This window comes from Rattus norvegicus, chromosome 5 (genome assembly GCF_036323735.1).
Source record: "Rattus norvegicus strain BN/NHsdMcwi chromosome 5, GRCr8, whole genome shotgun sequence".
NCBI classification, from domain to species: domain Eukaryota; kingdom Metazoa; phylum Chordata; class Mammalia; order Rodentia; family Muridae; genus Rattus; species Rattus norvegicus.
Window position 1 is genome coordinate 65,496,478 of NC_086023.1, and position 17,659 is coordinate 65,514,136.

A 17,659-nucleotide genomic window follows, 5' to 3' on the forward strand; every position below is an offset into this window, starting at 1 on the left:
AGAAGAAGGATAGTCAATGAATGAGCGGAGAAAGAGCTTGCCTAGGAAGTGCAAGGCCCTGGGTTCGGTCCCCAGCTCCGGAAAAAAAAGAATCAAAAAAAAAAAAAAAAAAAAAAAAAAAAGGATTAAGAATAGCGGATTTAGGGCTGGAAAGATGGCTCAGCGGTTAAGAGCACCCAATTACTCTTCCAGAGGTCCTGAGTTCAATTCCCAGCAACCACATGGTGGCTCACAACCATCTGTAAGAGATCTGATGCCCTCTTCTGGTGTGTCTGAAGACAGCTACGGGGCTGGGGATTTAGCTCAGTGGTAGAGCGCTTACCTAGGAAGCGCAAGGCCCTGGGTTCGGTCCCCAGCTCCGAAAAAAAGAACCAAAAAAAAAAAAAAAAAGAAAGAAAGAAAGACAGCTACAGTGTACTTATATATAATAAATGAATAAATCTTAAAAAAAAAAGAATAGCGGATTTAGGGGTTGGGGATTTAACTCAATGGTAGAGCATGTGAAAGGCTCTGGGTTCAGTTCTCAGCTCTGGAAGAAAAAAAAAAGAATGTCAATTTAATGACACCTTCCAACACAGTGCCTGGCACAAAGGTGACCTCAAGATACAGGCTGCTGCTGGCCAGCATGACCTTAATAGCATTAAATGATCTAGAAGCGCTGAGTCACAAAGCTAAAGATGGCATCCCAGCACTGCACTTCCTAAGCAGGGAAATGGAGGCCCAGGGAGGGACCTGTGTCTTGTGGACTGGAGCTGACTGACTGGCATTCTGAGCTCCCGGTTGGCAGTCCATCTGCCGTATCCCCTGGCCCGATGAAGCGGCTCCACAACATTCAGGTTGTTAACATTCTGCCTTCATTTCTCCTGCGTTTTTACTTATTTGTCCTTGAATAAACTCATTTTTTTCCCTCTAAGTGTTTAAAATGAAATTCTTAGGTCACTGCTGTAAGAAGCCATGAGCATCATCAGCAAAACCACAGGCCGTGGTATGACAAATTACATTTCTTCTAAACCACGTTTAAATAAATACCGACCTATCAAAATAAAAGTTTTCTTGGGCTGGAGAGATGGCTCAGTGGTTAAGACTGCTCTTCCAGAGGTCCTGAGTTCAATTCCCAGCAACCACATGGTGGCTCACAACCATCTGTAAAGGGATAGTGTGCACTGTTCTGGTGTGTGTCTGTAGTGTACTCATATAAATAAAAATAAATAAATCTTTTTTTAAAAAAAGTTTTCGGGGTTGGGGATTTAGCTCAGTGGTAGAGCGCTTGCCTAGCAAGCACAAGGCCCTGGGTTCGGTCCCCAGCTCCGAAAAAAGAAGAGAAAAAAAAAAAAAACATAAAAAAAAGTTTTCTCATCTCCTACACAGTGAATTTAAGGCCAGCCTAGGACTCATAAATTCTTGTTTTAACAATCAAAAGAAGCTGGGCAGAGTGCTTCATACCTGTATGTGTAATCCAGCACTCAGGAGGCAGAAGCAGGCAGATCTCTGAGTGTCTGAGGCCAGCCTAGTGTACAGAGCAAGTTCCAGGACAGCCACACCTACAAAAATAAAATAAAATAAAATAAAATAAAAACAAGAGACCACTGGATGTGGTGTCACGTGACTTTGAGGGTAGCCTATGAGTTGGCAGCCAGCCTCGATTATAGCAAGTTCCTGGTTACCCAGGACTCTACAGAGAGACCTTGTCTCAAAAAATTTAAATAAATTTAAATTTCAAATTTAGGGCTGGACAGATGGCTCAGTGGTTAAGAGCACTGACTGCTCTTCTAGAGGCCCTGAGTTCAAATCCCAGCAACCACATGGTGGCTCACAACCATCTGTAATGGGATCCAATGCCCTCTTCTGGTGTGTCTGAAGACAGCTACAGTGTACTTATAAATAAATAAATAAATATTTTTTAAAAATTTAAATTTACTTTCTCACTCAGGTGACCCGTTCCTTGCTTACAGTCTATTTCCAATCTGTACTATCACTTTGCTTTTGAATAATGTTTTCTTGCTACTTTGCAAAATAAATAAAGATTTAAAAAAATACAGCAAACAAAGAAGGCTGTGGGTACAGCTCAGCAGTTGAGCGTTTGCCTGGCGTGTGTGAAGCCCCCAGGTTCCATCCCTATTGCTGCCATTCATGTTTTCTGGTTTTATTTATTTGTTTATTTGGTTTTTTTTTTTTTAGACAATTGGGTTTTTAATGAGGGAGGGTCTCCCCTATATGGCTCCGATCCCACGACTTCTCCCTAACCTCCCACACACCGCCATTATGGTATGCCTGCCATACCTGGCTACTGACTTACCGTTATAGTACTGGGAAACCAAGTCCAAATCTGTTTTAACACTAAACTAACTAACCGCCTTCAGCTGGAGTTGCTTTGTGCTTCAAAGACTTAGAGGGAAGGACTCACCCGACTCTGTAGACTGCCACCCACCGCTCTTGTCCAATCAGCTGCTCTCTGAGGTAGGTAGTTGAATGCTCAACTCTCCAGCTCTAACTGGGGTTTAGATTCGCCCCCTTGAATCTTAGCTTCCCTGCACAGAATATGTACTAGAACCTAAGCTGATGACTAGCCCTATTTGTCTGGATATCCCAAAGCTCTGTTTCTAGCAGATTCTGTCCCCTGGAGCTTGAGTTGTAATTACCTACAGCAGACTCTGATCCGAAGGAGACATTCCAACTCTAGAGGCTGCTGGAGGATCCAGGGAATGAATGAAAAATAAGATATTATATATATGAATGGAGATATGTACACACACACATATTATATATATATATATATATATATATATATATATATATATATATGAACCAATCAGGCTCCTGGTGCCTCTGGTGGACATGGAGGGTAATTGTGTGATTCTGACTGATCTACTGGGTCCTGAGCTCTGGCTCTAGCAACTCTCCTTGGAGGGACCCAGTCTGCTCCCTGATTCTCTGACATTCTGTTTCCTCTTTCCTCTGAGTCCTCCTCTGGGTGAGTTAAGCACCCAGAGTGTTTGCATACCAAACACTTAGCTAATTGACAGTCTATTGCGTTCTGCTCAACAAATGTTAGGGTTTTCCTGTGTGCTTTGTCAGTATCCAGTGACACTCGGGTTGTATTTTTAGCCAGGTGGGGGCGGGGGAGGAGTGACTTCAGCAAGCAGGTCTTTCTTGCCTGACATGCTCCAAAGCAACTGTTAGCACCTTTACCAGAGGATGTTCAGGATCTGGTCTGCTCTGGTCTGGTTTTACCTGCAGGTATCCTGGGAGCGATCAAGGTGAGGCTGTGCCTCTCTGTGTTCCGAATCGTCTTCCTTTATAGTTATCACTGTCTCATGCCTCAGAGTCCGGAGCAGGATTGGGGCTGTAGCTCAGCTGGAAGAATCCTTGGTTTCCATCCCAAGTACCACATTAACTGGGAGTGGGGAGGGTGTGGATGCTAGTCAGCATTCTGGATGGAACTGGAGGGCCATTCCAATTGGAATTCAAGATCATCCTTGTCTAGATGTCCATGTCTGAGACCCTGACTCAAAAGGTAAAAACTAAAAACAGCCTTGCCCAGCTTTGGCAGACTCCTGTGTGGAAGCTACAGAGCAAAGTCCCACACTCCACTGGGAGTGAAGGCTAACAGGTCTACACAGACTGTAAGGTGACATCACATCAGCAGGAGCTCTCCCTCTCCCTCCCCCTCCCCCTCCCTCTCCCTCTCCCCCCCTCTCCCTCTCCCTCCCCTCCCCTCCCCCTCCCTCTCTCTAAGACAGGATCTTGCCTTATAGCTCAGGATGGCCCCAAACTGTGTAATGCAATCAACAAACACCAAAAATTTGTGGCAATCCCCCTGCTTCATCTGGGATTACAGGTAATCCCAATACACCTGGCCAAGAATCGCGTTTCTTTTTCTTTTCTCTCTTTTTTTTTTTTTCTGAGCTGGAAGAATCGCGTTTCTTTTATCACACTTATTTTTATTTGGTGTGTGTTTAGGGAGAGAACACATGTGCCAACAGCATGCCTGTGGAGGTCTGAGGACAACCCGCATGACAGCCAGCTCTCTCCTTCTGCCATGTTGGTACTGAGAATCAAACTCAGGTCGTCGGACCTGGTGGCAAACACTGTTATTCATGAGTCGTGATCTCGGTGGGCCAACCCTTCTTGCTCCTGTGTTTAAATGTCAGAATGTCCTTGATGGTCAGGAGAGAAATTAAAACAAACCCAGGCCGAATAGCCATCCGCAAAGACTGCTACAAACTGCTAGCATGACTCACACTTTGTCTATCTGAAAAACTTTCTGACAAAACAGACGTTGGATGCACACATTACATAAAGCACACAGCCTTCCTTGTTAACACTGTGGACCGTATGTCTCTTCTCAGGGAACCCTGTCCCTTTCCCTTTCCTTCCTCTCCCTTTCTTTCCTTCTTTTCCATATTTTTAATTACATGTATTTATTTGCTGAAGCCATGTGTTGCCATGGTACACAAGTGAAGGTCAGAGGACAGCTTTAGGAGTTTCAGAGTCTCTCTTCCTTTTACTATGCATACCAGGGATCAAACTTGGGGCATCTGTCAGGCTTGGTGGCAAGTGCTTTACCTTTTATCTTTTTCTTTTTCTTTTTTTTTTTTTTTTTTTTTTTTCTGGAGCTGGGGACCGAACCCAGGGGCCTTGTGTTTGCTAGGCAAGCGCTCTACCACTGAGCTAAATCCCCAACCCCTTTACCTTTTATCTTGTAGGTTTCCTTTTCTTTCCTTGAGACAGGAGCTTATTATGTAGCCCAGGCTGGTCTGGAACTCTGTGTAGCCTAGGCTAGCGTTGGAATTCTGTGTCTAGGCTGGTTTTGAACCCCAAATCATCTAACTTCAGGGCACCCTATACCTGGCCAGAATCCGGACTCTGTATCGGCATGTGGGTAGGGTTTCTAATGCCCCTGAGATGATCTTTTTTTTTTTCTTTTTTGGAGCTGAGGACTGAGCCCAGGGCCTTGCGCTTTCTAGGCAAGCGCTCTACCACTGAGCTAAATCCCCAAACAAACCCCCCTGAGATGATCTTAACTTCTGTTTTGGCTCAGCTGGGACTTATGTGCAATGTATGGTTCTCATACTGGGAGGCAGGCAGAAGCCTGGCAGGCAGTTTTGTTTGTTTGTTTGTTTTTTACATGAGACAGTGTCTCATGAAGCCCCTACTGACCTAGAACTGTGTGGTCAAAGCTGGCCTTGAATTCTTGATTCTCTTGCATCTACCTCTCAAGTTCTGGGACTCTAGGCACACTCCACCACACCTAACTAAAACATTTTTGTTTATTTGTTGTACGACAGGTTTTCAGCTAGAGAGATGGCTCAGTGCTTCAGAGAATTTACTACCTGTTTCAGTTCCCAAAGTATACAAACCAGGTCACCACAGCTGCCCATTCTGATGCATGTTGCCCTCCGTGGTCACGTGGTCACCTACATACATGCAGTGCATATAATAAGCTCATGCAACTTCACACAAATACACATAATTTTTTTAAATATTTAGTTACTTTATGTATATGAGCACACTGTCGCTGTCTTCAGACACACCAGAAGAAGGCATCAGATCCCATTACAGATAGTTGTGAGCCACCATGTGGTTGCTGGGATTTGAACTCAGGACCTCTGGAAGAGCAGTCAGTGCTCTTAACTGCTGAGCCATCTCTCTAGCCCTAAACTCTTGTTTTTGAAAGGATAGATTTTGTCAGTCGGTGGTGGCACTCATCTTTAATCCCTTTAACCCCAGCATTTGGGAGGCAGAGATTAGCAGATCTCTGAGTTCGAGGCTAGCCTGATCTACAGAGTGAGTTCCAGGACAGCTAGTGCTACAAAGAAAACCCTGTTTCGAGAAACAAAGAATAAATAAGAAAGAAAGAAAGAAAGAAAGAAGAAGAAGAAGAAGAAGAAGAAGAAGAAGAAGAAGAAGAAGAAGAAGAAGAAAAGACAAGTTTCATGTAGCCCAGGTTGACTTTCAACTTGATATATAATACATAAAGGATGACCTTGAACTTCTAATGCTCTTATCTCAGCCTCCCAAATGGTATGATTACAAGTGTGTACCACCTTGCCCAGGGTAAATATCTTAAGTAACTTAATTCATCTAGCTATGCAAACTGCCCTTCCAGGATACCTGCACATATCTGACATAACAAAACTCTATTCTTGACAGACATGATAGATAGCTCATGCCTGTAACCACAGCTGAAGGGAAACACAGGCAAGCCGATGACTGAGTCCCAGGCCAACATGGACTATATAATGAGTTCTGAGACAGCCTGGCCTACACAGTAAATTTCAGTACAGCCTGAACTACAAAGTAGAACCCTTGAACCTTGAATCCGAAGGAAAACAAAAACCTCCCTTTGTAGCTGCATGGTGGTACACACCTGTAATCTCAGTACCCAGTACTTTAAGAGGTTGGGGCGAGAAGATCAAGAGTTCAAAGTCACCTTTGGCCTCATAGTGAGTTCAAGATCCAGCTTGGACTACCTGGGACCTGCCTCAAAAGACAGCCGTGAGGGTTGCAGAGTTGGTTTAGCAGCAAAGAACTCTTCCTGCTCCTCCAGAGGACCCAAGTTTGGTTCCCAGTACTTGCTCTCATCAGGTGGCCCACAGTCAACTCCAGGGACTCCTACACCCTCTCCTGGACTCCATAGGCTCGGATACAAATGCAGCTTACATTCATACTGACACCCACATTAAAAGCGAACAAGCAAGAACAGGACTGGAGATGGAGTGCGGTTGGTAGATGGTTTACCTAGCATGCACAAGGCCTGCATTTGCTCCCCAGCACCAAATCAAACCCAGGGTAGTGGTGTGTGCACACCAGTAATCCCAGCCCTTAGGAGGTAGAGGCAAGAGACTCAGAAGCTCCACATCATCTTCCACCTCAGAGCAAATTCAAGACCAGACTGGGCTTTATGAGACCCCATCTCAAAACCAAAAACAACCCCCTGCCCAAGCTAGATGGAATGGTGTAACCTGAATCTGCGTCCTTGAAAGTACCGAAGCTGGAGGATTGGCATGAATTAAGATTTTTGTCTCCTTGGGCTGGAGAGATGACTCAGCGATTAAGAGCATTGGTTGCTCTTCCAGAGGTCCTGAGTTCAATTCCCAGCAACCACATGGTGGCTCACAACCATCTATAGTGAGGTCTGGTGCCTGCTTCTGGTGTGTAGGCATACATGCAGGCAGAACATTGTATACATAATAAGTCTTTTTTTTTTTTTTTTTGGTTCTTTTTTTTGGAGCTGGGGACCGAACCCAGGGCCTTGGGCTTGCTAGGCAAACACTCTACCACTGAGCTAAATCCCCAACCCCATAATGTCTTTAAAAAAATAATAAACGAACACCTCTTGGGCTGGGCCCCAGCTCTGCAGTAGAACGTTTCCCCAGCATACATAAAGCTCACGGTTCATGGCTGGTCCTGCAAGGAAAACAGAAAACAATAGCAAAACACCTAATTACCTCCTTCTCACCTCACATCCACTCCCCAAGATGGCACCCTGAAGGACATAGCTGTCTCTAGGGGATGGAGTGAGCAGAGTGAAAGCTTCCTAATTAGTTGATTGAATTCTCAGTAGGTGTTAAATTAAAATCTCAGCCGAGGTTGCTGACACCTCCGTCTCGTGAGGAAATGCCTTTGGCTGTAAATCCTGGTCATGGCAGGTAGAGGAAGTGAAGCGAAGCCTGATCAGATAACAGCTGCGTTGTGGAGAAGCCGGAGAAGGAAGACTAGGCTGGTAAGTGGGCAGCTGAAATGGGACAGTCTTTACTCTGATAAACCAGGCAGATGCGATCCTTTTTGGTCTGGAAATGCCTTAGAACTAATTTCTAGACCGAGATGAACTTTGAGATACAGTATATGCTAAATTTATGAAATGTAGGATCCCATCTACTTAAGAGGAAGCTAGGGTTTGTGCATCCAGAGTTCACAGCAGCCTCAACAGCGTTGTGAGATGCCATCTCAAAATAAATCCAGACATCATGATAGTTCATGTCTTCTAACCAAGTTTTCTAAGAGTTAACTAAAGACCCTCTACAGGCACAGAGAAAGGTTCTTGCAGGGCGGTGGTGGAGCACGCCTGGAATTAACCTCAGCACTTGGGAGGCAGAGGCAGGTGGATCTCTGAGTTCAAGGCCAGCCTGGTCCACACAGTGAGTTTCAGGATGTCCACGCCTACACAGAGAAACTCTGTCTTGGAAAATCAAAACAAAGCAAACAAACAAACAAAAGGGTTCTTTTTATTTTAACCATGGTGTTTTGTTCCATTTTCTGTGTGTGTGTGTGTGTGTGTGTGTGTGTGTGTGTGTGTGTGTGTGTGTGTTTGGCGGGGGTAGTTGTTTTTTGTTTGTTTGTTTTAAAGAGAACCCTAAGAAGCCAGGAATAGCTGTACATATATATAATCCCAGTGTTTGAGAAGCAAAGGCAGGAGGATCAGAAGTTCCTGGCAAACCTTGGCCATGTGGTAAATTTGAGGCTAGCCTGGGCTACATGAGCCCTTGTCTGAAATCCTCTCTTCCTCAACCATCTCCCCATCTCCAAAAAAGGAAAACTGCAGAACCCTACAGGTTATGGCTCTGATTATTGTCTCATGGCCCTGGAAGAGTGACTTCGGTTCCTCAGGCCTCTGCTTTTAATGGGTGAAGAAGCTGTGAGTCACACCATCACTTTCCCTTTCAGGACGTCCCGAGGTCTTTAAAGATAGAAATGCTGGGTGGAGTGGTGAATACCTTGGATTCCAGCGCTTGGGAGACAAAGGCAGGCAGTTCTCTATGTGTTCAAAGCCAGTCTACGTAGAGAGTTCCAGGACAGCCAGGCTACAAAACACCTGCCTCAGCCTTCAGAGGAGTGGGATTAAAGAGGTGAGCCACCATCCTCAGGCTGGAAGTGTCTTGGTGACCTTTAAGGTGTAGAGTGCATTTAAAAGAGAGCATCAGACCCAGCATGGAGGCTCATACCTGAAATGCTAACACTTGGGAGGTGAGGCAGGAGGATCATGAGTTTGAGGTGTGTCTGACAGCATAGGCAGGCGCTAGTAGCTATATTGAAAGCAGAGTTGGTCACAGCTCTCGCATTCTTCAGCCAGAGACACTCTTACTATAAACAACGACCCTCTCTTCTGCCCGTCACCAATCCCTCCACAGAGTTAGCCACAAATGGGTTCCTTCGAGAGCATTCTTTAAGGAGTGCAGTGTTTAATGAAAAACAAGGAAGGGGCTTGTGCTGGTCCCCACGTCTGCTAAGAGTCACAGCCTCAGACAGAGAAGCTTTCAGCAGGGCAACTGCAGGCTTCTCCCTTTTGCCCAAACCCTCAACTTCCAAGGGCCACCAGCCTCTTGGCCCGTGGGTGAGCTCCCAGGAGCTTGACAGTGCTGGAGGGGGTACAGGGGGGCCTTGCAGAAGCTGAGGAGGGTGGAGACGTCCACCAGTCTACGGACGAGCAGTGAATGCTGGTTATGAATAAGGACTGTGCTCTCATTTGGGGGTGAGAGATGAGTCACACAGTTGCTGGCCTGTGAGACCTCACAGTTTACTGAGAGAAACAGACCCATGAACGTCATGCGCAGGAAGTGTGATGGCCAACGCCTTCGGTTCTGGGCATAGTGGATGGATCTGTTTTGAGGGCTCAGGGAAGATTTTGCAGAAGATATTTAGTAAGTGGGGTGTAGAAATTCACCGGGGAGGCCGAGTTTGGTGGTGCTTGTCCAGAACACACACTTAGAAATCAGAAGCAGGAGGACCAAGACCACGGCCAGCCTGAGATACTTGGTGAAATCCTGTCTTTTCAAAAAAGAAGAAGGAGAAATGGCTCAGTGTTTAAGAGCACTGACTGCTCTTCCAGAGATCTGGGTTCAATTCCCAGCACCTACATGGCAGTTCACAACTGTCTGTAACTCCAGTTCCAAGGGATCTGACACCCCCATACCAATGCATATAAAATAAAAAGGGGGGAAGGAGACTGAAATGAGAGGGGGTGGAGAGAAGGAAATGGGGAGGAAAGAGTCCATTCGCCCTGAGGTGGGTCTAGGATGGAGGGAGCCAGTTCAAAGACATAGAGACAGGAAGGGCTTATTGACTCTGAGCAGAGGCCCAGTGAGGATGGAGAAAAACCTGGAACAAAAGAGGCACTTGGGGACCCCAGGAGCCTTTCTTACATTCTAGGGAGCCCCTGAGAGGGTTAGGAAAGAAAACATGGTGGGCTGCTAACACTAGCTCTCAGAGTTTCAGGGTGGACTTCTGGGTGGGAGGGGAGACATGAGAAGGGAACTGGCAGGACTGAAAGAAGGGACACATTTCAGTTTCCGAGAGATTAGAAGGTCAGTCTGCTAGATCTTGATTTAAAAAAAAAATTGTGTAAACTTTGGGGACAGAAAATTAAAAAGAAGAAGGTAGACTTCAGTCTTAGTGAGAATCCACAGGTAAGACACAAAGACTTGTCACACAAATCAGACCTTCATTGCAGCTTCTTGACTGTGGCCAGAAGTTCAAACACGTTGGTATAAACCAGTATTCCCTGCTATCCCAGCTCGGGCAGCATCTGTCTCGGCTCCAAGTCCAGTTGCTCTGTCAGAGGAAATCTTTTTTTTTTTTAAAGATTTATTTATTTATTATAGATGAGTACACTGTAGCTGTCTTCAGACACACCAGAAGAGGGCATCAGATTCCATTACAGATGGTTGTGAGCCACCATGTGGTTGCTGGGATTTGAACTCAGGACCTCTGGAAAAGTAGTCAGTGCTCCTAACCGCTGAGCCATCTCTCCAGCCCCTCAGAGGAAATCTTAAACTGGAGGTGGTGATTCTGTTAGTGGAAATATCATGGTACTCTCAGCACAAGAGAAGCTGAGGCAGGAATGGGTAAGACTTCAAGGTCAGTATGAGGTGTGAGTTCCAGACTAGCCCAAATATAGAGTGAGATCCTGGTTTTTGTTGTTGTTTTGGGGGTTTTATTTTTATTTTTAATTAATTAATTTTGAGGATACAGTCTCAGACATACACTGGAGGGAAGTCAAGGAGAGACAGTGCAGGATTAGTAAATCCTATCACTATCTTCACTAAGAACTGTGTCCTTCAAAATATCTCACTCCTGTAGCCTACAGTCATATACCAAGAATCTCATAAAGGATGGACATTTCAGTTGGGTCTTGGAGGAAAACAAGGGACAATGACAACTCTGAAGTGATAGTCTGGGCCGGCAAGATGGCTCAGTAAGTAAAGGAACTGTGGACAAGGGGGGAGACCTGAGTTGGAGGTGGAAGGAGAGAGATGGCCTGAGGTTTTTCTCTGTTCTCCACATGCACACACACCATACAAACACACGGAAATGCATGTGACTTTAAAGAGATGTCTACTGAAGTGACACGCCATGGCTAAGAAGGTGGCTCACTTGTTAACAGCTCTTGCTTCTTTTACAGAGCATCAGGGTTTGATTCTCGACATCCACCTGAAGCCACCTGAAACTCAGGTTCTAGGGGATCCAGTACCGTTTTGTTCCCCCATGAGCCTCATGCATCTGGTACACAGACATGCATTCAGACACACATACATAAAATAAATAAGCAAATCTTTTTTAAAAAATAAAATGAAAGTAAATGATATCTTAGTTGGCCTTTCTCAGGAACCCCCGGGTACAGAAGGGCTGAAGCTGTGGCTTAGTGGGTGAGTTGCTGTTTAGTATTCCCAGGCCTTGAGCTTGATTCCCATAACACACACACACACACACACACACACACACACACACACACTCACTCACATACACATTCATACACATTCATACATACAAACACATACACACTCACATATACATATATACTCACACACACATACACATACATACTCACATGCACATACTCACATATACATACATACTCACATGCACCTTCATACCTACAGACACACACATACACACACATTTACACACATACATACACACACATACACGTTCACACAAATTCACACACATACACATACATACAGACACACATACACACTCACATACACATACATACACACACACATTCACACTCACATACACATACATACACACATACATTCACACACTCACATATACATTCATATATATACACTCAGATACTCACACATGCAACACATTCATAAACACAATACACACATGCGCACATGCACACACACACACACACACACACACACACACACATGCACACATTGTTACACATTGTTTTATCCAATAGGCCGTAAGTAGTCATACACAGGAATTGAAGACCTAAAGGGAGTTAATATAACTGAGTGCTTTCATATTTTATTTTACTCTATTTTATTTAGGGGATGGAGAGACAGACGGCTCAGTGGTTAAGGTGTTTGTCGGTCTTGCAGAGGTCCTGGGTTTGAATCCTAGCCCTGACACGGTGACTCACAACTGTAACTCCAGCCTCAAGGAACCATTATGTTCTCTTCTGAACTCTGAGGACACTAGGCATACACATAGTGCACAGCCATTCGAACAAACAAAATATCCATACGCATAAAATAATAAAATAAGTAAATCTAAAAAAATTAGTATATTTTATTTAGTTATTTTTCACATTTGAGGATGAAACCTACAAGGCCTCACACATGCCAGACAAGTTCTTTTTTGTTTTGCTTTGATTTTTGGTTTTTGAGACAGTTTCCTCTGGGTATCCAGAAACTTGCTCTGTAGGCCAGGCTGGCCTCAAACTCACACAGATTTACCTGCCTCTGCCTCTCTAGTGCTGGGATTGAAGGGGTGGACCACCACGGCCCAGCGATAGACAAGTTTTTGACCACATCGGTTACACCCTGTATTAGTCAGCTGTCCATCCATGTGATCAAATGCTTGAGAAATGATCTATTTGAGGTCATGGTTTCAGAGATTTGAATCCATGGTCACTTGGCTTCATCTCTTCAGCACTGTGGTGAGGCCGGATATAGTAACAGGAAGGGCTACCAGGGGAACCAGGAAGTAAAAAGAAAGAGAAGAGGGTGCCTGAGGCAAGTTGCACTCTTCTGGAGCACGCCCAGGTGACCAGCTTCCTCTAACTGGGCTTCATTTCATGTTTCTGCCCAAAACTTCTGTCACCTGGAACCCAAGCTCATGGCCTTTGGGTGACAATTCACATCCAGACTACAGCAACCTTAGCCCAAGTTCCCAGGCGGCCGCCATATTGGAAACCTGCAGCTAGGAGTCCAGTTGTATCCCTAGAGTCCTCCATGTCTTCCTCCGAGTTGTCCTCCTGGTGACCTTTGCCTGTCCTCTTCTTGCCTCTTCCCTTCCACTTGGCACACTGGTTGGAGACCTTAGCTCCTGGCATTGCCTCTCTCTCCTGGTTATTGATTTCGTCTATGAACTGTCTGTCGTCTTCCCCTGGACTCAGCCTGGCTACCTCCCGACATGAGCAAGTATGAGCTTCAATGGCGTCATGTCCCAACCTTGTGTCCTGCCAGGCTTAGACCTTTAGTAGAACTTACTGCACACTCTTTCTGGATCATTTGGTCAACCAGTTAGCAAGCTGGAATTGTATCTGGTGTTTTCTCTCCCTGGCCACAGGCTCTGTGTGTGTGTGTGTGTGTGTGTGTGTGTGTGTGTGTGTGTTCGAGCATGTGCGTGTGCGTGTGCATGCATGTGCATGTGTGCATGGGGATTTAGCTCAGTGGTAGAGTGCTTGCCTAGGAAGCGCAAGGCCCTGGGTTCGGTCCCCAGCTCCAAAAAAAAGAACCAAAAAAAAAAAAGTTGATCTGTGAGCCGAGAACCGGAGTAGGCTTCAAAGGATGACACACGATGATGACAAATGACTGACCCTGCCTTGCGACCTGAATAGCCAACTGCTTAGGTGGTGGGCGATATACGATTTCAAATATGTGTGGCGGTTTCAGCTGGCCATGAACAGGAAAGCGAATGTACCCCTGAGAAACTTCAGTAGAGGTGTGGCTGGTGATCCAGCTTCTGCAATGAGTAGATACAGCAGGATGGATGGTTCTCAGAGTCAGAGAGAGAGAGAGAGAGAGAGAGAGAGAGAGAGAGAGAGAGAGAGAGGAAGGAAAGGAGAGGAGAGGAATGAGCTGGACATGAAAGTACTCACTTATAATCCTAGCATTTGGGAGGCATTCATGCTGACCTCTGTGAATTCAAGTCCAGCCTGCAGCTAGACTCCACTGTGAGACCTTGTCTAAAAGACAAAAGAAAAGGAAAAGAAATGAATCGACAAGGTGATCGAGGGTATGGATCACGACTATCAGAAGATCTGTGACAAGTGCACAGACCTCAGGACAGGTCCCTGAAGTACAGTCATAACATCTGAGAACTCGATCTGACTTCAGCTAAATTCCTGGGAGACACTTCTAAGGGTCAGAACCGTGATTTCCGATGACCTAACCCAAAGGAAAAGAGTGTTTGTCGTTGTTGAGCCCCTATAGGGGCCATGTGAAGCATGCCCTACTGCCAGCCTCCTCTAGCATGCACTGTCACCATAGTGATGGGCAGCTCCTTCCAAGCCAGCAGGCCTCTTTACTTGTTGACCTCGTTTAGTTTACAGGTGCTACATTGTCAGACACTTCTCCTTCCAGCTCAGCGTGCTCATTAAACAGTCTTGGCTCCTTGCGTGTGGAAACAGGTTTCAAGCACCGAGCCCCTAGCATCAGGCAGGATGGCAACATAATTTTAGCTCCTGAGCAAAATGACTCTCACAATATCGTCAGTACATTGTGCGCATTAACATTTGAATACACTGCATAATAAGCATGCTAATTATAGAAGAGAAGACTACTTGAAGAATAAAATGAGCTGTGATCATTAGAAGAGAAAGGGGCAGCAACTCGTGGCATGGGCTGTTGCCTGACAGTGTTCCAAAGGACAAGATGACCCTCGTCCCAAGGAAAAGGGAATCACTGTGATTATAATAAACGAATTGACGGTGGTATATCGATAAGAATATTTTTGAAAATAAGCCTATGATACAGTTAAACATATTCAAATTTACTACTATGAGAGAGAGAGAGAGAGAGAGAGAGAGAGAGAGAGAGAGAGAGAGAGAGTCTCCAGGCTTGGTGATGCAAGCCTGTAATTCCAGCTACTTGAGAGTCTGAGGCAGAAGCATCACAAGTTCAATACCTACCCATGCTACAAAGTGAGCTTAAATCTAGCATGGATAATTTTGGGAGACACTGTCTCAAAATGAAAAGTGAAAAAGCAACTGGGGATGTAGGTCTGAGTATATGTGAGGCCCTAAGTCCAATCCCCAGTCACACAGGCACACACACACACACACACACACACACACACACAGAGGCATGCATGCAGGCACACAAACATGCACACATACATACACGTGTGTACACACAAACACACATATGTACATACACATGCATGGGCACATACACCAACACACACATTCATGCACACGCACTCACAAGCATTCACACACACATGGATATGTCATTTGGTTGTTTATTTTTCTTTAAGATTAATTATATTTGGGGGCTGGGGAAATGGCTCAGCGGTTAAGAGCTCCAACTGCTCTTCCAGAGGTCCTGAGTTCAATTCCCAGCAACCACATGGTGGCTCACAACCATCTGTAATGAGGTCTGGTGTGTCTGAAGACAGCTACGGTGTACTTGTATACATTAAATAAATAAATAAATCTTTAAAAAAAGATTAATTATATTTTCATTTAGGTATAGTCATGTATCTGTGTATGTTATACACACACACACACACACACACACACACACACACATATCCAGAGGCCAGAAGAAGGCATGGAATCTTCTGAAGCTGGGAGCCATCTCATCCAGCCTTCTTCCTTTGAACAATTTAAAATATGAACCCTTATGATGATTCACTTCAACTTTGTAGAAATGGCTACAAGATTCCTCATCAGAGGTGACAGGCTAGGTTGGAGAACTTTTAGGTAGGAACCAAGAGCTGGAGTTGGGAAGCCAGTGAAGTACCTGCCACGCCTGCATGAGGGCATGAGTTTGATCATCCCTGGCGCCACGTAAAAGGCCAGGATCCTTCATCTGCCTTGCCCCCTTGGAGAACACTAAGCAGATGAGTGGCCTCAGGTTGCCATTCTCTACTGTGCTGATGTCCTGTCTGCAGAATCCCCTGGTGACATCACCCAAAGGGGTTGGATTCTGCTCTCCTATGGCCTTCTCTCTGGCCTAGCCTTTGGCTACCTCCATCCTTCACCCTCAGCAGCTGTCCCTTAGTGTGCTGGTCCCTGCGCTCCCCGCTGTATGGACAGGAACTAGTCCTTTCTTCAAGGTCTTACTTCTGCTGTGGTAGAGAGGGAAAACTGTAGACCTCCCCTCCCTTGCCTGATGTTCCAGGCTGTTCACACTTGTTGAAATCAGTTACTAATAAAGTTTTCTTCTCTTGAAAATAAATAACTGGGGTGGGGAGCAGTGCACACCTTTGATCCCAGCACGTGGGAGGCAGAGGCAAGCAGATCTCTGTGGGTTCGAGACCAGCCTGATCTACAGAGTGAATTCCAGGACAGTAAGCGCTGCATAGTGAGATCCTACTTAAAAAATAAGTAAGTAAATAAATAAATAAGAAAGAAGAAAACAAAGTAAGGGAGGGGAAAAAGGGAGCAAAGTTTTTTTTTTTTTTTTTTTTTTTTTTGGTTCTGTTTACATTTTATTGACTCAGGGTTAGCCTCATTCCTCCCTCCCCAGCCCCCTCCCCCTCCCACGGGGTCAGGCTTTCCCAGGAGCCTTTGCGTTCTGGGCTCGCTGGAACTCCTGCTGCAACTGAGCAAGGGTTTCCCCTCTGTTGCTCTGATTGCCTTTCGAGGTCCCGAAGCTGCGATTCGTAGCGCTTAATTTCCACTGTGATGTAGTCTAGCCTATTCCCCACTGTGGCCCGAGCCTCCCCCAGCTCCTGTTTGACAAGCACGGGTCCCAGAAGCTTAAAGACCACGTTGGATCCATCCAGCAAGGCCAGTTCCTCCTTCACGATGTTATTTTCCGTTAGCTGGGATTCAAGCTTCTGCCTCCCTGACATGGATTTACTCAAGTCCTTCTGCAGCTGTTGATATTTCTCTACCTCTCCCTTCTTTTGGATCAGTTCGGCCATGGTGAAGGAAAAAGCCTCCTGAGCGGGGGTCGCTGGGTCTCAAGCTCTGGAAGGCACCTGACCTCCCCTTCCTGGTCCTGCAGAAGGACAGCACGAGCTACCGTGGCCTCTCTGCGTCCAGAATGGTCACTCCCTCGGCACTGGAGAGCGAAAAGAAGAGACACCCCCTTAAATCCAAACCCTAACCTTTTCACGCTCTGCCCTCTGTATGGGAGCAAAGTTTTAAGAAGAGGAAAATTCATAAATTATAAAAATAGAAACAAACCAAGTTGTTACTCAGGAGTAACAATACCTAAGGTTGCTCATGCAGAAATGCAAGCACACAAGCTGGAACACACACACACACACACACACACACACACACACACACACACGCTGGAGCTGAGTGTAAGGCACACCAGAAGAGAGCATCAGACCCCATTACAGATGGTTGTGAGCCACCATGTGGTTGCTGGGAATTGAACTCAGGACCCCTGGAAGAACAGCCAGTGCTCTTAACCACTGAGCCATCTCTCCAGCCTCTGGCTTCCGTTTGTAGAACTTCACAACCCACCCCACACAACTAGGATGTTATTTAAAGCCCAGGGTGCTGACCCACACT

At 45.7% G+C, this 17,659-nt stretch overlaps 1 pseudogene; it reads right to left on the reverse strand.

Annotated features, from left to right (window-relative positions):
- Nucleotides 1-16,623: 16,623 nt before the first annotated feature.
- Pfdn6-ps1 (prefoldin subunit 6, pseudogene 1) lies at nucleotides 16,624-17,141 on the reverse strand (annotated as a pseudogene).
- Nucleotides 17,142-17,659: the final 518 nt, after the last annotated feature.